Source organism: Crinia signifera, chromosome 3, assembly GCF_055691185.1.
Source record: "Crinia signifera chromosome 3, ASM5569118v1, whole genome shotgun sequence".
Classification (NCBI taxonomy): Eukaryota; Metazoa; Chordata; class Amphibia; order Anura; family Myobatrachidae; genus Crinia; species Crinia signifera.
The window spans coordinates 113938814-113960438 of record NC_139219.1 but is presented as its reverse complement, the minus strand read 5'-3'; positions in this window follow the sequence as shown (position 1 = coordinate 113960438).

Here is a 21625-nt window from a genome sequence, read left to right as displayed (position 1 = left end):
GCATGCAAGTATTTCTGTATAGGATTTGGGAGGATTAGAGGGTACTGTAGTGTATTGTATAAAGAGCATGAAAATGTATTGTATGTTATTATTGATATGTTCCTGTATGCTTATGTATTGATAAATAGAAATTGTATTAAACTTACTTATTCTATTGACGGGTTAGCCAAGTTCATTTGGGAGTAACATTATAGGATAGGCATATACTCAATTAGATGAGTTAGATGAGTGTTTCCCAGACGACACTAATTAAATAAAGTTTGGGTGGAGGCACTTAGGGCCTTATTTTGGTTCATTCTTTCTGACAAAATCCTTCTTAGATGGACAAAACCATGTGCACTGCAGGGGGGGGGGGGCAGATGTAACATGTGCAGAGAGAATTAGATTTGGGTGAGTAATTTTGTTTCTGTGCAGGGAAAATACTGACTGCTTTATTTTTACACTGCAATATAGATCTCACTTTGAAGTAAAACCCCACCCAAATCTAATTCTCTCTGCACAAGTAACACCTGCCCCACCTGCAGTGCACATGGTTTTGCCCATCTAAGAAGGATTTTGTCAGAAAGAATGAACCAAAATAAGGCCCTTAGTTACTTAGTTGTAACCTTTACATAGTAAAAGAGTAAAGGGGTTACAAAGTGTAGGCACTGCTGAGATGGAAGGAAACATAGAAGAGGCCTTATCTGGGAAAGATATCTTTGAGTGGTGTTTAAGGAAAGGTAGGGATACTAAGCGATGTCTAGCTGTAGGAGGATAAGATCTGTAGAACAGATAAGCAAGTTGTGTGGAGTATTTAGACCAAAGATAATAGATAGATGGAGAGGTGATTTGTCTAATATTATAGTATATTTACTAGAAACTGATGAGGATTTAGATACCAGTTTAATTCCTGCAATGATAATTGCCAATAGGGAGACTGGGAGGCGATGGCACATCATGTGGCCAATAGCCCCTGTTGAGGAAGCCACCAGCACTCCTATGCCACCCAGGGCCGGCGCCACCACTAGGCAAACCTAGGCATTTGCCTAGGGCGCCGGCCACTGGAGGGCGGAAAATGCCGCCCGGGTACCTGTCCTAGCTACGGCGCTGTCTATTTAAATCTGGCGGCGGAGGCAGCGGGGGTCCCTGCAGTCTATTAAAAATCACGAGCGCTATCCGCCGGGCTATGCGGAAGCGCTTCTAGTGTGAAAACTCTGGCAGCACGGCGCACGCTGATCTCAGCCAATCAGCGTGCTGCCAGTGTTTTAACACTAGAAGCGCTTCCGCATAGCCCGGCGGATAGCTCTCGTGTTTTTTAATAGACTGCAGGGACCCCCGCTGCCTCCGCCGCCAGATTTAAATAGACAGCGCTGAACGACAGGTACCACCCCCCCCCGGCACCGGGGCGCCCCCAGCCCGACTCGCCTGGGGCGCTCCGGTGCCTTGCACCGGCCCTGATGCCACCAGTTCCTGATACAGGTGATGGTGAGAGAGGAGACTCTGGAAAGGGAACAAATGTAGGTGGAGAGCAATTTGAAACCATAATATAAAGAGTGGTGTCGCAATTAGAAAGATGGCACTATGAGAGTAGCTACAGAAGGTTGAGAATTTTTTCAGGGATAACTCCTGTGCCAGTAGGAGAAGAAACATATGAGGCTTGGAAGGAGGCGGCAGTGCAGCAAGCGGAGGAATGGCAGTGCCCAGATAAAATAAAAAGACAGAGGGTAGTAGAAAGTTTACAGGGGCCCGCGTTGGGAGTTATTCAGGCTGCTAGGAGGAGTAATCCCCAAGCTACATTAGAGACCTATTTGGAAGCTTTAGATTATGCTTACGGCACATTAGAAGACTTAGGGGAGCTGTTATCCTGCCTCCATAATACTTTTTAAGAGACGGGTGAAAAGTAGAGCACTTACATAATAAGGCTAGACAAACTACTGTACAAAATAGTTGAAAAGGGAGGTATCCCAAAAGAGGAAGTGGATAAGAGCAGGGTAAAGCAGTTGTTACGGGGAGCTTTGACTACGGATTATGTAGCACAGAAGTTAAGGTGCACCGGGTTAAGAGAACCTTCCCCTACTTTTAATGAGTTGTTAAAGGAAATCAAGCAAGAGGAGGTACTGATAGAAATGAGGGAAAAGATAGTGAAAAAGGTGGTAAAGGTGATCCAACCAACAGTTGAGACCAATGTTTTTGAAGAAAAAATATTATTATTAAAAATGATAGAGGAGCAAAATAAAAAAATAGTCCAAGTTGTAGCTACTCAAAATAGTACTGGGCGACCACCGATTACCAATGCAAGGTTTAATTCCAGTGTAGCAGTTAGAGGCATGGGAAGAGGGGTTGGTAATACCAATAGAGGGTGTTTTAAATGTGGCAGATTAGGACACCGGGCCTTTGAGTGCAGCAACAGTCTGCCTATGAACAGGGCTAACAATGCGAATGCCAATTCCAATAGAGACAATAACCCTGAACAGGGGGCAGGGAAACGACTAAGGGAGGACTGTGGGCCCCTCTCAGTCCCCCTAAAAGTGGAAAATTCAGCAATGGGGAGATTTTGGTGGAATGGTAGGATGATTCCCGATGGACTTATGGGACCCGTTCCCCTGGTATCAGCCACTATAAATGGGCGAGAATGTAATGTGTTGTTAGACAGCGGCTCACAGGTGTCTATTATATTTGAACCATGGTACCGTGAAAACATACCTGATGTACCTATACAGCCTATTAGTGGATTGGTTATATGGGGATTAAGGAGGTTATTCTGATCGGAGCGGCCAAACGTGTGTACGTTCGCCATTACCGCACGCTAGCCGTACGCGGCCGTTAGGGTCAGGTCCACCCACAAATCAGCCGCTTACGTACGGCCAGAAATACCGTAGAAGGGGAGTGGCGTACAAATGAGCGTACGGCAACGTACGCGGACGGGCCAGCCCTTGCACTCCGACAACTGGCGTACAACTGAGCGTACGGCGCCGTTTACGGACGTCTTTCGTCCGTCTTCCCACCGACTCCTTGCGGAGATCTGAGCGTACGCCAGCTTGCACGGATGGGTCCCTATTGTTTTCAATGGAAAACTCAGCTTATGTCACCGCTCGTGAGAGTGAGCGTACGTCCGTGCACGCTGGCATACCCTTCACATATATGGACCTGCAAATCTTGCCTCTCAACTACTAATCTGACAATTGATTAATTAATCTATTTGTTATTCAATTATTGTTTTCTATTAACTCAATTGTCTACCTTAATAAAGACCTAATAAAACTACATTTGAACCCTCATTACATGTATATTTGTTATGTTCTAATGTGGCATTTTAATCACTATCTATGTGTCCCCATATTGCTGTTACTTTTACATCAAGTTATGTTGGTGTTTCTGTATATGTACTAAATTATGTCCATAATTACTTTGTCCACAATGTGTAACATGTATACCTACCCTGATGTTATGTGTGATGTTTTAATCTAACAACATTAAACATGCATGCATTTTCACTATGTGTTATTTTACTCAAAAACACACACATCAATCATTACCCCTCACCTCAAATTACAAGTATAACGTACAGTACACATCTGTATGTACCTACCCTTACAAGCCCTCTAACATATTTATTAGTAAAAACACAGGCAATTTCGAACTGTACATAAACGTTTATTTTGGGCAAAAATAATAAGGGGGGGGGGGATAAAAAAAAATTAAATGAGGTCGTCCAGTTGGGCAAAAAGAATAAATAAATATAGCAGGGTCAGGAATATTTCCCTCCGGATCCGTGCCACCTCCTCCTGCTGCTGTTCAGTGTCTGTAGTGAAGGGATAAAAAAAAAAAAATTAATATATAACATACACAAAAGTTTGTTGGGTACTTATGTAATATCTGGGCTCCCGTTTTTCTTATGAGACCGCGTCCCCTCGCGAGGCTCGCTGCGCTCGCCACGCTTCGGGCACGGTGGCTCGCTGCGCTCGCCACACTATATAACATCAACTCCATGCGGAGTTGGATAGTAGGGGTATGAAAAAATGGGGTGCATTTAACATGGGAGCCCAGATAATACATAAGTACCGTTTGTTGTATTTGTACATAATAAAAAGTTCAGAGTTATGTGTGAAGGCCACATACATTTGTAAACTACATTGAAGATGGGTCTGCTGTAAACACAGTACTAAAAAATAATATGTTAACACACACATACTGTACATAGTAAATAACATTAATTCAATTACTCCTTCATCAATGAATGTATGCTGTATCCCAATTGGTACTTTGGTTTTGGGGGACTGTCCTCTAACCTCACAATTAGCCTGTGCTATTTAAGGGTTATGACATTGTTGTGGCTTAAGCACTCCTTAGTATTTTAAATTTAGGACATTGCTGTACAAATTATAGGCCTACAGCTATGTTTGTAAAGCATGCATCCGCATGGCCTCACACACTATTACCAAAACAATCTCTACATTTAAGTTGCACCAGTGGCAGATTAAGCCTTTGGGGGGCCCGGGGTACTTTAGAGCGGGGGGCCCCCTTGCACTTGTCATTACTGGCCGCACACTGCATGGGCGAATATTATACTGTCAAAACACAGAGTAAAGGCAGAATAAACTTGGTCAATGGTTACCTGCAGGGGATATATATATATATATATATATATATATATATATACACACACCACATGAAAAGCCTGTGTTTGTCCCTCTGCCCCTTACTCTGGAGGAGACCTCACAGTCCTAGTGCTGCCTCTGATTAAAAACCCTCCTATGACTAAGCTGCTGCTGCTGTTCTCCATGGACCTGAGAAGCATGTAATGAGCTCCACCAATCAGAGCTCAGCACAAACTTCTCAGCCTCTGTCCTCTGGTGCAAAGTGTCATGGGACTTAGTCAACTCCCAGAAATGCACTGCACACTTGTGCAATCAGTGTGCCTTGGCTCCCGATGCTCAGCACCATAAATCATTGTCACATTGGCAGATAGGTGAAGCTGCAGCACTACCCCACCCATGCACAAAACATTTAGCTAAAATAAAAAAAACATAACTTAAACATTTTATTTTAAAAAAATACATGACAACCACAGGGGGCCCCTAGCTAGAGGGGGGCCCAGGGGCACTGACCCCTTGCGCCTCCATTATAATCCGGCCCTGTGTTGCACATCATGCTGGGAACTGGAGTTACCCAACACCTGGAGCCACATAACTACCACACCACTAATGTCGGATATCTCATTGGATGTACTGTTATGTCAATTATTCAAGGGGTGAGGCATGGCCACACTCAAAAAAACCACCAAGGGGAGCCTTGTTCCTGGAGAAGGACAGGACACACCTCATGGTCGGCCTGCAGTGATATGTTGCAACTAATGTTGATGTTGGATACACATATGTGGTTGTTGTGATTGTTTATGTGTAGAAATGTGTAGGTCAACATTAGACACATTATTTACTTACGGCTACTTGAGCCATCCTGGTCGCCGCTGGTTGGCTGTGCAGTGGTTGGGGGGGTCAGGAGCAAGGGGGATGGTCCTGGAGTTTGGACCGAGGTAGTGGGTGTGAGTGGGGAGTGGAGAGGTTTGGGGGTGGGTGGTGGAGAGGTGTAGGGGGGTTGGAAATGGGGTGGGGAGGGGGGGGGGTGGGGGTTGTGGAGGTGGTGGGGGTTGTGGAGGGGGAAGGGGATGGGGAAATTGTGTGGGTCCAAGCTGCACCCAGTGTCTCCAGTGTTGGGGAGGGGGAGGGGGTGGGGGTTGGGGAGGGGGTTGTGGAGGGGGTGGGGGTTGTGGAGGGGGTGGGGGTTGTGGAGGGGGAAGGGGATGGGGAAATTGTGTGGGTCCAAGCTGCACCCAGTGTCTCCTCTTCTTCTTCCTCCTCCTCTTCTTCCTCCTCCTCTTCTTCCTCCTCCTCCTCTTCCTCCTCCTCTTTCTTCTCCTCCTCCTCCTCCTCTTCCTCCTCCTCCTCTTCCTCCTCCTCCTCTTCCTCCTCCTCCTCTTCCGGCTGCTCCTGGGCTGCCTGGTCCCGGCGTGCCTGCTCCCGGGCTTCTCTGGCGGCTCTTGCCCGTGCTGAAATGTTCATGTTGATGGCATAGAAATCGAAGATTGGGTTTCATAAAAAAGGGGGAAAGAAAAATTCACATTAGTCATGCTCATAACCTTCAAAATTATCATTGCTGTGATATTTCAGACATTTATCATGCAAACTATTTGATATCCTACACCCAAAAACTGATCAACTACTTAACCCCCCCCTATACACCCATATACACCCATATACCCCCCCTATACACCCATATACACCCCCATATACACCCCCATATACACCCATATACCCCCCATATACACCCATATACACCCCCATATACACCCATATACCCCCCATATACACCCATATACACCCCCCTATACACCCATATACACCCATATACCCCCCATATACACCCATATACACCCCCATATACACCCCCATATACACCCATATACCCCCCATATACCCCCCATATACACCCATATACCCCCCATATACACCCATATACACCCCCATATACACCCATATACCCCCCATATACACCCATATACCCCCCATATACACCCCCATATACACCCATATACACCCATATACCCCCCATATACACCCATATACACCCCCATATACACCCATATACCCCCCATATACACCCATATACACCCCCATATACACCCCCATATACACCCATATACACCCCCATATACACCCCCATACTCAGCAACATATTTATAAAAAGTACACAAAACATTGCTAAAAAACGCTGACATACTAGTAATCAAAACTTACATCGGGCAATATGGCGGCGAAGGCTGCTGAGAAAAACCGGCTGCCGCCGGCGCAGGTCTGACCAGCGCCGCTCAACCTGCCCCAGGCTTCTGCGGACGCCGGTCGTAGAGAAGATCAGGCGGCGGGCAGCAGTATACGCCCGCCGCTTGTCGGCATTGCTAACATATGGGCCCCTGGGCCCCAGGTGACGGTCCATAACGTCGACCAGGGCCAACAGCTCAGGGGTGGAAAAGGGCCTAGCACGATTAGACGTCATAGTGGCAATGGCGCAGTTATTAATTGCAGGTACATATATCACTTTTGGTGCTTGCTGATTGGTCGAAAAAATTGTTTGTTTGGTATTAACTTTATTAATCCCTCTTACAGTAACAAACTGGATGCGAATAGAAACTTACGCGGACCGTTCCGATATTCACACACCACAACCAACAGCATGCATTCAATGTAGAGATGAACTGTATATACAGTGTGCTGAAAATAATACACGCAACCATCAACTTATAACTACGCTGCTTAAAGGGGGCACGATACACCGATATCCATGGAGAGGAGTACTGTATTTACAGTGTGCGGAAAATAATACACGCAACCCTCTACTTATAACTACGCTGCTTAAAGGGGGCACGATACACCGATATCCATGGAGAGGAGTACTGTATTTACAGTGTGCGGAAAATAATACACGCAACCCTCTACTCATAACTACGCTGCTTAAAGGGCCACAATGCGACATGTTGCTGTATGACAATTTCATACACATTACATATGTAAGGAAAGCATTGTAACGTGTAGTTTTGAAATGTGACTCACAAGGCATACACGAACTCCAACAGATACCAGCTGACAACACTCATCATTGGAATGACAGGTGCACACATTTCACGATGTAGCCCACAATGCTCCACAACCTGTGTATATGCATATACAGGTGATTGATCAGGTGGTTGAGACCTGCGTAATTTAAGCGGGAATTATCGGCGGGAAATATCGGCGTAAATTTGCATCTACCTTTGCGGGAAAAAATATACGCCCCCTTGTTCATGGCGGGAGATTAACATATAAATATTCAGTCAGATGCAGCCCACAATTGCTGCAAACATGTCTGACTCAGACGATTCCGCAGCTGAGGACGCTCTGCAGAGAGCTACGGCACAATCCCTGCTTGATGCACTGAACAAGAGGGAACAGGAGCGGAGAAGGAGGGCCCAAGAGAGGAGTAGCCTGCAAGATCAAGCGGGCCCCTCAGTAACAGGCCCTGGTGAACCTCCACCAGCTCCACAAGGGCCAAGCAACCAACAGAACAAGAGGTTGCATCTCTCCAAACAGGTGTGACCCAGCAGGTGCATGGTGAGAGAACTGGGGCCACCAGAAAACAGGCTGCAACATCTAGGGTGAGGACTGAGCAGGATACCACCACCAGAAAGAGAAACCCTGCATTTGTAGAGGCCGAAATGCGAATTCTAGTGCCCAGGGCACGCAAATGGATTGAATTGGCAACCAGGAAGCCGGGTGCCAGTGCAAGGAGAAACCTTTGGGAGAAGATCACAGAGGAAGTGAACCAGGTGGCACCAGTGGTCAGAAATTGGGACGCGGTGAAGAAAAGGTTAGTGTGTTTGTCAGGGCAATTTTTCAGCAGTCTCCAGCAGGAACTGAGGCCCTTATTCTAGTTCACTCTTTCTGCCCAAATATTTCTTAGATGGACAAAACCATGTGCACTGCAGGTGAGGCAGGTGTTACTTGTGCAGAGATAATCAGATTTGGGTGGGGTTTTACACCTGCCTCACCTGCAGTGCACATGGTTTTGTCCATCAAAGAAATATTTGGGCAGAAAGAGTGAACTAGAATAAGGGCCTCAGTTCCTGCTGGAGACTGCTGAAAAATTGCCCTGGTCTTTGTCCCCCTGATGTCATATGTGTGTACATATGTTACATGTATGTTTTGAGACTAATAGAAAGGTGTGTTTGTAGATAGTGCTACACTTCAATGTCACATGTGAACACAACCATGTCTAATAACCCACATTGATATATGAAACATGCACCATTGGTGTGATGTGAGGTTATGGGCACAGTTCTGCTCATGTGAAGTATGTGATGGGACAAGAGAAAGTGTGTTTTTGAAAGAGTTGTTGTAACATGTTCCATATGATGCTACTGAAACAAGAATGAGCAAACTGTGCACATGTAGCTGGTGAGAAACTACACATCCCAGTATGCCATTCCATAGTTAAATTACTCCATAATAACCACATTGTCAAGCTATGGTGGAATGTGTAGTTTCACACCAGGTGGAGGTGCCTAATTTGGCCATGGATGATGTCATTTCTGCATAGTGATGTATGTATGTGCATTTAGTGGCCTAATGAATGAGATGAGACACTGAAATGCCTCCTAATTGAGACATGAATGTGTGTGTGGGACACATATGGCAAAAAAACATAAGATCACCCACACTAGGAAATGTCACGTAGCTAGGGGTACCACATAGTCCCTTTAATTCCGGACACATATTAATTACACAGGTTCTGTGGCTGGCTGACTTCAAGACTCCACTTCACCTAATTTTAAACTGCCACAGAACCTGTGTAATTAACATGTGTCCGGAATTTAAGGGACTAGGTGGTAACCCTACACGTAGCACAGTGGTGCACATATCTCATGGTGATATTTGTATTTTTAAACTTGTAGGTGGACTGACTTCAAAAGTACACTGAAGAGGAAGATGACTGACCGGTACAACCACAGCATGTCCACCGGGAGAGGTCCTATGCCTGACCATTTGGAGTATACCCCCCTGGAGCTGGACTCCATGGACGTGATTGATGTGGGGGAGATCAGGGGGATCTCCAATATGGACATTGAGCTCCCGGCGGAGGTCTTTGATGCTCCTTTTGATGGTAAGTCACAGTAATGCATTGTATTTAGAAAGATATTTTTTATTGCGTATGTGATGGTGACATTGTTTTCAATTCTTATCCTAGCAGAAGCAGAAAGCCAGGATGTACCGGCAGCATCTTCCTCTGCAGAGCCACAGGTGGAGCAAGTGGTCCAGCCTCCACCAAGACGTCGCCCCCAGCCCCAGCCACAGGAGACATGGGATGAGAGCATGATGGTGATACTGGAGAGGATCGAGCAGCAAGGGGTGGATGCTGCGATCCGTCAGCAGCAGGTGGCGGATTTTCTGGCGGAGTGGAAGGCCACAAACAAGCTGCAGGTTGAGGCCTTGAACCGCATTAATGAAACTCTGGCGGCTGGCATAGTAAGCATTGGCCAACACCTCAGCCGCCAGAATGAACTTCTTGCGGAGCAGCTGTCCACCGCCAGGTCCCTAAGGGACAATCCCCCATCTGCTGCCCCACCCCAAGCTGCTCCCCAACCTTCCACCTCTGCTGACCCTCCTGTGTCCACTAGGGGAAGACGCCGCAAGGCAGCTGAGCCAAAGGCCCCTGTCCCCAAGGCCCCATCTAAAAGGGGCAAAAAAGGGCCCAAATGAGACCTGGTTCACTTCCTCTGTGGTTGGAGGCCAAAGGTTTAAATTGCACTGGACATCCGCTTCCTGAGTTGGCCATCGATCCATTTGCGTGCCATGGGCATGAAAGTTCGTATTTTGACCTCTACAAATGCAGGATATTTTTTTTTGGTGGTGTGTATCTTGCTTAGTATTCACCCTGGTTGTTGCAGTACGTATTCTGGTGTCCCCATTTCTTTCACCATTGCATTTGCAGGGTAACACATGTTTGGAGATATGCAACCTCTTGTTCTGGCTGTTTTATTATTTGTGTGTCTATTTTATTTGTTTATTTGATTTCTCACATTAAAGTGTCAAGCTGTGATGCTGAACAGCAAATAAATTTATTTTACAAATTAAATCTAAATTGTGGTATGTGTAATTTCTTGTGTGAAACAAATACTAGATTTATGTGTACTTACTGACCAGGGTATTTTTGAACATTTGTTGAAGTGTGGTCGAAGTTTCCCATGTGTAACCCTCTCCATGGCCATTCCCATGTTCCTATCCAACTTTTCCCTGCTAATTAGTTTGTGTCAGCACATGTGCAGAGCAACTTAATAGGTGAGAAAGCAGTTTGTGTGCAGGTGAGGTAGCTCCTACAGTAGTAGGTAAAAGCAGGTCCAGAACAATGCTTTCCTCATGGAGTGGGTGAGGCAGACAAACAAGGGTGAAAAGGTACATTTGTGTAGGAATGCATATGTGTCCTCCCTAAAAAAAGATGTGTGAATGGGCCAAACATGATAAATTAGCTTGTGAACAAACATGCATAACTTTTTAAATATATATGATTTTACAGTGTCATAAGCAGATGTAGGAATCCTTTGTTAGAGAGATGAGAGTGCAATAATGTGATTGGTGGCATCTTACATCCAGAGTGTAGTCAAATCCAAATCCTAGCAGATGAGATAGTGGTACAGGTCATTATTTTGGGTACTATACAAAGATTGTGTGGAAAATAGTGGTCATGGGCTTCAAACATTGCTGAAACATCCTTTGTAGGTGTTAGATGTGGTTTATGTTATTGTATCCTAAATACAAAACCTATGTTTGTATTAGAGTGAACACGTTGACACATGTCGACTTGTGTAGATTGAGTGTGCTACTGCGTAAAGTCTATGAAAGCACGTAGTGAATGTGTCTGTTTAGCAAATACCTACCTTAGCGTATAAAAAGATTCTTACCTTAAATTAAACAAACCTTTAATTGCGGAGAAGTATAGAAACATAAGCTTCCAATGTGTTTGCGTGCTGTGTGTGTGGCTTGCAGGCAGTGAAATCATGGTTTGGACTTAATAGACTGCAGCATTGCTTATTACATTCAGGTGTATGTGTTTGAGTAGTAATCAGCGTTAATTAGCCAACTCAGCCGCACGCTGGCATGCGGTATCTGTAGGGGTGGTTTGAGCTGGCGGTTGGCGGCCGCCTGTTTGGTGTCCGAAATGAACGGTGCCTTAGTCGATCGTGCGGTAGTAGCACCGCTCATTTTTGGTGCACACCCCCGTGTACGCCCATATTTACGCCCATTTTCCCTCATTATTTCGGCCGCTCCCATCAACACGCCCCTATGCCGCCCCATTACCCGTACACTCGCGTACAGGTTTTTTCGCACGTTGAGACCCCGGCCGTAAGCGTTGTGGAGTGTTCGCGCCGGCGCATTAGCGTATCTGCACATGCACAGATCATGAAAAACCCCGGGACGTACGCGTACGGCCCGGCCGCTCCAACCAGAATAAGGCCCTAAGTGTGGATAAATATCCCTATCTGGGCTATGTGGAGGTAGTTTTAGAGTTCGATAAGGGTGTTATGAACTCATTAAAAGTTCCCTTTGTTGCTTTGGTCTGCCCTGAGATAAAAGGGGAAAAGGAGGAATTACCCATAATTGTAGGGACTAACACCCAATTGTATCAGAGTTTATCAAATTGGTGCCTGAAAGAAAAAGGGAAGATTCCAAACCTTAGTTACTCCTTTAATGTAGATGCAGGAAAAGGGGTGGTTGTTGAGTCAGAGAACAAGTTTGAATTGTGTTTTCAAGGAAGCGATATTTCCAACAAAGAGAAGAGGAATTTAATAGAGGCTTTAGAGTCTAAGGGGCCAGCATTTTCCATTGGGCAATGGGACTTAGGAGTTGCAAAGGGGGTGGAACACCAAATAAATCTTACGGATAATAGTCCTTTCCGAGAACGTTCTCGCAGAATTGCTCCTGCAGATTTCGAAGATGTGAGACTACATTTAAAGGGGTTACTGGAAAATCAGATGATCATAGAATCCCGAAGTCAATATGCGTCACCTATAGTTATTGCTAGGAAAAAGATCGGGAAAATTAGAATGTGTTTGGACTATAGAACCTTAAATGCCCGAACAATATCTGACCAATACACAGTGCCCCGAATAGATGAAGCGTTGGATTGTTTACTGGGGAGCAATTGGTTCTCAGTCCTTGATCTGCGTAATGCAGGGCTGGGCAACACCGGCCCTCCAGATGTTGATGAACTACACATCCCAGCATGCCTTGCATCAGTTTCAGCATGGCCACATAGCAAAACTAATGCAAAGCATCCTGGGATGTGTAGTTCATTAACATCTGGAGGGCCGGTGTTGCCCAGCCCTGGCGTAATGGATTCTATTAAATCCCCATGAGGCGTGCAGATCAAGAAAAGACTGCTTTCATTTGTCCCCTGGGGTTCTTTGAGTTCTTGAAGATGCCACAGGGAATCAAAGGAGCCCCAGCCACATTCCAACAGACCATGGAGAAAACCATTGGGGATATGAATTATAGAGAGGTATTAGTGTACCTTGATGACATAATTGTCTTTGGCACAACACTGGAGGAGCATAACAGGCGCCTACTGAAAGTCTTGGACCGGCTCATTGACGGAGGGTTGAAGCTGTCTCTAGACAAATGTATCCTTTGCAGATCTTCAGTTAAATATCTTGGACATATAGTAAGCAGAGAGGGGATAGCTACAGATCCTGCCAAGGTAGAGGCCGTTAAGACTTGGCCTAGGCCCACAAAACTCAAAGAGCTAAGATTTTGTGGGTATTACAGAAGATTCGTCTCCAACTATTCTCAGATTGCAAAACCACTAACTGATTTGACAAAGGGGTATCCTCCCGCAAACAAAAAGAGAGTTACAGCCAGTGATGCCACTCATAAAAGTTTGTACAAAACAGGGGAGTTATTTGGTGAAAGGTGGGATCATAAATGTGAGAAAGCTTTCCAAATGCTAAAAGAGAAATTGACTGATGCTCCAGTGTTAGCATATGCTGACCCCAGTATTCCGTATATACTTCATATAGACGCTTCTCAAGAGGGGATAGGGGGTGTGCTATATCAGCGTCACCCAGCTACTAAAGAATTGAAGCCAGTGTCTTTCTCAAGTAGAGGCTTGACTGTTAGTGAAAAAAACTATCCCACTCACAAATTGGAATTTCTGGCGTTAAAGTGGTGTGTAGTAGAGAAATTCCATGATTACCTATATGGGGTGAATTTCGAGGTTCACACGGATAACAACCCCTTAACTTATATTCTCACTACAGCTAAACTAGATGCAACAGGACATCGTTGGTTAGTGGCATTATCCTTATATGATTTTTCTCTAAAATACCGCCCAGGGGTAAGCAATATTGATGCAGACTCATTATCTAGGATACCTGGTCAAAAGACTTCTGAAAGAGAAGAAGAATGGATTGAAATTCCTATAGGGGATGTAAAAGGAATGTGCCACCAAGTGCAGATAAGAGAATCTTTATGTGGAGAACGTATAAGTGCTTTGGGGGCAACATCGAATGCTTTACCCCTATCTTATTGCTGGTTGGGCAGATTAGAATTAGAAGGACTGCCTAAACTGAAACCTATGCAGATAAAGAAGGATCAATTATCTGATAAGGACATTAAAGACATTTATTATTTGGTAGGACGAGGAAAGTGGGATGATCAAAAGATATCATTGGTTACTGAAAAGGCAAGAATCTTGGAAAAACAAAGGAAACTGTTACAAGTTCGGAGTGGAATACTATACAGAGTCACACAACAAATAGATGGTAGAGTCCTACATCAAATTGTTTTGCCTGAAAAACACAGGGTGACAGCATTGCAGGCACTACATGATGATCATGGACATCTAGGGTTTGAGAAAATATTAGGTTTGATAGCCCATAGGTTTTACTGGCCTGGGATGAGGCGAGAGATAGAAAGTTGCTGTCAGAATTGTGGGAGTTGTGTGGTGAGAAAGACGGTAGCCAAACAGTGCGCACCTTTAGTGTCCTTTAAAAGTAACGGCCCTATGGATGTGATTTGTATGGACTTCTTAACGCTTGAAGTAAAATATGGTAAAAAATGTCATATACTAGTAGTTACTGATCATTTTACAAGGTATGCGCAGGCATACGTGACCCCGAATCAGAAAGCGTTAACAGTAGCAAATACCCTTTGGAGTAAATTTTTCATTCATTATGGGCTGCCCAATAGGTTACACTCTGATCAGGGAAGGGAATTTGAGAGCAGATTAATTAAAGAGCTCTGTTCCTTATGTGGGATTGTAAAATCTAAAACCACTCCCTACCACCCTCAAGGGGACCCTCAGCCCGAACGATTCAATCGGACCTTACTTAATATGTTGGGAACTTTAAGTCCTCTGGATAAGCAGAACTGGAAAAGACATATTGATCGCTTAATTCACGCTTATAATTGTACTTTTAATGAGTCCACAGGATTTTCTCCTTACTTTTTAATGTTTGGGAGAGAGGCAAGACTCCCGATAGATGTTAGTATGGGAGCCCCAACTAGTCATATCTCTCCAGTATCACATAGCAAATATGTTGAAAAACTAAGAGAAGATCTGCAGGAGGCATACGCAATTGCTACTAAGGCTGCAGAAAAGTTAGGGCTGAAAAACAAGAGAATATTTGATAGGAAAGTCCGGGAACAAGATCTTGCCCCGGGTGATCGAGTACTGTTAAGGAAATTTGGGATACCAAAAAGGTTCAAAATCTCTAATAAATGGAGGGAAGATCCTTTTGTAATAATTGAAAAGTTTCATGACCTGCCTGTGTATAAGATCAAGCCAGAGTCAGGGGAGGGAGTTGTCTTAACATATCATAGACAGCATTTGTTACTGATAGGTCAAGAAATACGGTTGGAAAACCTTACTGAAAGTCCTAGCACTAGTGTAAGTGTGGAAGGAAATAAAGACAGGGTCACTGAAGTTAATAAGCTGCCCGATTTAAATGAATTAGAAGGAGACATTGAAAGTCCAGGGTGTTATTATAAAGATGCCGATATGAATACTCCTAAACTTGAGTGTGGTAGAAGTAACCAGGATAAACAGAGGGAAGATGAAGGGAGTTATGAACCTCTAAATAGAGCAGGAATTGAGATGTCTGACGATTCCAACACAAATAGCACTAATAGCTCTCAAGACGGTAGTGAAATGTGTAATGAGGAGGGTGATGTACAAGATGTTGAAAGGCCAAAAAGAATATGTAGGCCCCCTTCTATTCTCACTTATGATAGAATGGGAGACACTAGTATAGTACCCCAAATAGTCTATCCCACCATGTGTACTTGGCCATATTTTCATTGCTCAGCTATATATATGTAGATATCAGATGATGTCGATCTAAGCTGATGAATTACTGTAGTTAGATCGCCAGGGGAAGAGAATGTAACCCTACTTTTGGTTATACATGTATTTTGATATATATATATGTAAAAATAGGAAATTGTAGTGTTAATATATTTATTGAAGTGATGTACATGTATGTACGTATATAGAATATATTTAATGGTGTACATATATTATATGTATGGTATACTGGCATGCTGGCTTAAAGACTTGTAGAGCAACAAGCAGGGCACTGGAAATTTCCAGAGCCCCATGAGACTCCTTAAGCTGTCAATCAGTGAGAACAAGGACTGTCCTTGTGCCAGTCAGTTGACCAGGCAGTTGACCAGTCAGCTGACTCTGTGAAGGGCTGCCAGAAACGCTGCTGGCTTTAGACTGACAGTCTCCCTTATACAGCGCTTACCTTCTCCGCATAGTTGTGAACATTGAGAGCTGTAGATATTTAGGCGCTATACTATGTGGCTGGGGAAGTGAGCCAGGAAGGAGTTACTACTTAGCAGAGCACCCCACTCCCCGTCCAACTAAAACACAAGCTGCATCATCTCTCATCCGATGCAGGCAGGAGGACTGTGGCCTAGTGCTACAAGTTGGGGAAGACAGAGGAGGCGGAGCGGTGACTGACAGTATTGCTCTGCCAAAGCCCAGAGGGAGTGTCAGGTCGCCGACCCTCTGCTGAGCCACTAAAGCAGGAGGTACTCACATCATCACAGCAGCGGCGCCAGCAAAGGAGGAGCCGCTGAACCACAAATATAAAATATCATCATATCCCACTCAAGTGCAGCAGAGAAAGAGTTAAGGAGCAAGCAGACAGAAGGGTGAGATACTAGTTCACACTTCACTTAAGAGATTTGACTGCAGGAAACTACAGAGCTAGGAGAGTATAATTAGCACAGAGCTAAAAAGTGTCACTCAAAGTCTGGACAGACAGCCAGATTTAAGTAAGTTTTCCACTTACTTAATTGTATATAAAGAACTCTCAGAGACAGAGAAAAGGTTTGATTAGATTGGATACATCCATTAGTATCCAATACTAATACTTTTCAACTACTACATTCAGATAGATACACTTTTATTAGTTCAAAGGAAGACTGAACTGTACGCTTACATTTGGGCCCCAACATGCGCATATATTATTCCTTTAATGCTGGCCAGCTAAGGTTTTTTTGTAATGCATGCAAGTATTTCTGTATAGGATTTGGGAGGATTAGAGGGTACTGTATTGTATTGTATAAAGAGCATGAAAATGTATTGTATGTTATTATTGATATGATCCTGTATGCTTATGTATTGATAAATAGAAATTGTATTAAACTTACTTATTCTATTGACGGGTTAGCCAAGTTCATTAGGGAGTAACATTATAGTATAGGCATATACTCAATTAGATGAGTTAGATGAGTGTTTCCCAGACGACACTAATTAAATAAAGTTTGGGTGGAGGCACTTAGTTACTTAGTTGTAACCTTTACATAGTAAAAGAGTAAAGGGGTTACATATAATTAAGTATTATCTTTTTAATCTCAGCCTTCTTCTTCCCATTAGCCCTTCCATATATGAATGGATCCATAAACATATACTGCAGCATTAACAGAGAATACCGGCAATAAGCATTGTTCCTTTAATAACTCTTATGTACAAACACAATCATTAAGTGCTCCAGTCAGTAACTGCTTCTTTGTATAACACAAACATCAACAACATATATGCGGTTATCACATTATGTAGGGGAGTTTATGAGTAAAAATGAGGACACCGGTGTGAAAATTAACCATTTCTGCACTTGACCAAAGTTGCTTCTGGGTCAGTTCACCCATCAGGACCTGGTCTGAAACATTGGCGATTTTTAGACACTTTAAAAATGCGAATGCTGTTTGCGCATTCCATTAAATAAGCGATTTGTATACTTCTGTATGGGAAAACATCTGGATGCGATAAAAATGCGAATTAAAACCGCCAATTTAGAAAGTGTGAGTTATCGCACAAATTGTGTGAATTAAAGGACTTAGCGCACCCTATTAAGTAAGCGATTTTGGCAAAAAATGCGATAACGCCATTTTGTTCCCTAAAAATCGCATTAAAAAAACACAAATCGCATCCTATTAAATGTCACCCCAGATATCCAAACTTGCTCCTGACTGCCCTGCATTACCCAACACAAGGATTTGACCACAACCACGACAAAGACATTTCTTGGTGGAGGCACACTTTTAACAATTTGATATGATGAAATTAGTTTAAAACTTTTAATTCACTTATGCTGAAATAATGGTGTCAATATAATCAGAGTGTTAATTCATCCTGCCTTTAATAAGGATCAGTAACAAAATGATTTAAATATTTACAGGGTCACTTGAAACATTTGTACCATAAATGCAATAGGGGTGCATACAGTATATCACAGATGATAGTTCAACAATTCGTTGAGGTGCTGACAGTATAATATATTGAAAATCGACGTAATTGATATCATAAGAACATATTGTATATTTATGGGATTACCAACCCCAGAAAAGACAATGTTGACAGGAATTTCAATGAAAATCACACTGTACAATTTGTGAATCATGGGCCTGATTCTGGTTCACTCGCAAATGGGAATTCTCCCTCTAATGGAAAACCATGTGCACTGGAGGTGGGTAAGATATAAAATGTGCAGAGAGTTAGATTTGGGTGGGGTTTATACTTTAAAATGAAATCTATATTGCAGTATAAGAATAAAGCAGCCAGTATTTACTCTGCACAGAAACAAAATCTCTCACCCAAATCTAACTCTCTCTGCACATGTTACATCCGCCCCACCTGCAGTGCATATGTTTTTTTTTCCATTAGAGTGATAATTTGATGTCGTAGCCTGCCTAGGATTGAGTTGGTGTTTGTGAGATGCTGCTACGGACGCCACTGTTGTTGTTGTTGCTTCTGCATAATACCCTCTACCCAGTGGGCTTTCACAGTCATGTAGTCCTTAGTTAAGTGTTCCACTTGTCCACATTTATGTTAACAGTGGATACAATGACATATTTGAGGACACTAAGGACACTTTTCTTAGTGTCCCTGTACAGTCTGGGAATTGCTTGCCTAGTGAAGTGGAATCTAAATGGCATTTGGTACTGGGGACACAGTACATCCATCAACTATCTAAATCCCGCTGTACTGATGGAAGATACTGGGTGTATGTCTAACACCAGCATAGTTTTTTGGCCTCAATAATCCACTTTGCAACAGGGTGACTGCTGTCATACTTCATCTTCCTGACAAAGTAACAGTAAATAGCTTAGTTGCACAGTAAATTGTTACGTTAAAGTAATACAAGTGGTCTTCCGAATCCTTCTCTGGGATGAAGATCAAATCCCAGCAGCAACAACAGCAGCAGCAGTAGGGGTAGCACTCAAGGATCCTCCAGAGGAGTCAGGCATGCATGTGACATGGCCTGCAGGACTACTTTCGATATAGATTGAGGAGGAAATTGATGAGGGAGTTGGTGGTGTGGTTTCCAGGCACTTGGATACAACAAAAAATGGACTTAGGTGTCTCTGGACTGCTTACGTGCTTTAGCCAAAGTTTCTGAACTTGACAATGACTATAATGAATGCACTGCAGGTGACGTATAAGGGAGGATGTTTATAGGTGGTTGCGTCCTTACCCCTACTTATTATGGTTTTACAATGGCTACATAATTCAACACAATTGTCCAGATTTGGATAGAAATAATTCCATCCAGAGAGAAGAGGTGGGTTTTTGGTCTTTTGCTCAGGCATGAAAATGTTTTTTTTTTTTTTATCCCACAGCCTACAACTGTTACCACCATTGCCTAATTCAAACAAACCACATGACCATCAGAAGCCTTATCATCAACTTCCTCCCAGCACTTGCAGAGGGTAAACAAATAGTAGAAGTAGCCTTCTCTTCCCATACAGTGTTGGAAATATGAGGCATAGACATCGCAAACGCAGACACACTTTGACTCTCCTTGGAGATTTTTGGTTTATTTTTTACTTCTTTTGAGAGGTAGGAGGGCTTCCATCTTCACGAGAAGCTGAACCACCAGTCATAAACATAGGCTAAGGCCGTTGCCTTTACTTGCCACTTCATGTTGTGATTGCCATACTGTATTTCTAATTTTACATTTCTCTTCAGCTAAATTAAAATTTTATGTTTATTATTGTAAAATGTAGCTTTTTGGATTCTTTATGAGTTCTGCAACATTTGGCTTTGGCCTTAGCAGATGACGTTGATGGACTTGCATCATCAATGCCATGACTGGTGGCTGCAGATTCAGCACTAGTAGTAGGAAGTGGCTCCTGATCTTTCACTATTTTTCAATCCAAATCTTTATCCTCCAGACAAAATTATAGTGCAGACAGACAGCACAAAAATTATAGGACTAGCCTGAAGTAGGCATCTGGGGATGGTAACCGGCCATTTAGTGGGAGTTTTAAGAATGCTAGGTGTGCCCAAAAAAATGCTGCGAGTGTAAATGAAAATGCAGGAGTGTCCAAGTGTTTTAGAGGAGGGTGTGTGATGTCATCTCCAGCTGTATATGCTTCTATTCATCCCATCGCCAAGAAAGTCGAGGGCTATGCACACAGTGGACAAATCATTTGATGGTAAATGTCTTGCGATGGGATTTGGACATTTTTGCTTGGCTGCAAAGTCTTCACTACACTTAGACATATATTCACACAGTGTACACAGTAATTCGCATGGTGGATTTAGATTTAGCAGGGTGGCATCTACCTGTTCACTGGCCGCTGTGAATTCACTCAGCAGTGATCAGGTCTGAATTAGGTACAATTTGTAGAGCTCTAATGTTGACCAATTTTGCCTCAGGTGGGTAGTTTGCAACCTAGCAATTTAATATTTTTTCATTATATCGACATTTTTAATTGGGACAAATAAGCCATTCCTCAATACATCTCAAAACTATTTCTTTATTTCATATATCAAGTCAAAACAGGTTAAATGTGATGCAGCAATTATTCTCTATAAAAAAAATAAAAATAAAGAGAAATCCTTAGTAGTTTATTCAGTACTTGTTTCCTAACATGGCGCCCGTCGTGGGTGATCGGATACCTTAAGTTAAGGCAACTTAAGGTATGCGATGGACGCGACCGACGCAATATTTGGCTATTTTTAGCCTTTATTGCCGGCACTGAGAAAATCACCTTGATCACTTCCATCGCATGCCATTATAATGGCACGCGATGCGACCGAAGCGATCAACGTGATATTACATAGGAATCAATGGTAAGTTAGCCGGCTATTACAAAATCGCGTTGATCGCATCCATCGCATGCCATTATAATGGCACGCGATGCAACCAACGCGATGAACGCGATATTACATAGGGATCAATGCTAAATTAGCCGGCTATTACAAAATCGCGTTGATCACGTCCATCGCATGCCATTATAATGGCACGCGATGCAACCAACGCGATCAATGCGATATTACATAGGGATCAATGCTAAATTAGCCGGCTATTACAAAATCGCGTTGATCGCGTCCATCGCATGCCATTATAATGGCATGCGATGCGACCGACAAGATTTTACATAGGGAATAATGTTAAATGGGCCAATGGCCCCAATTTTTGATTGTATAGGCACCCTAATGGGTAATTTGTATGTTAAATGCACCCCCGAAGCGTGGCGAGTGTAGCAAGCCCGCGAGGGGCGGCGGTATGCGTCCTATGACCTTTTCATACCCCCATACCCCCACT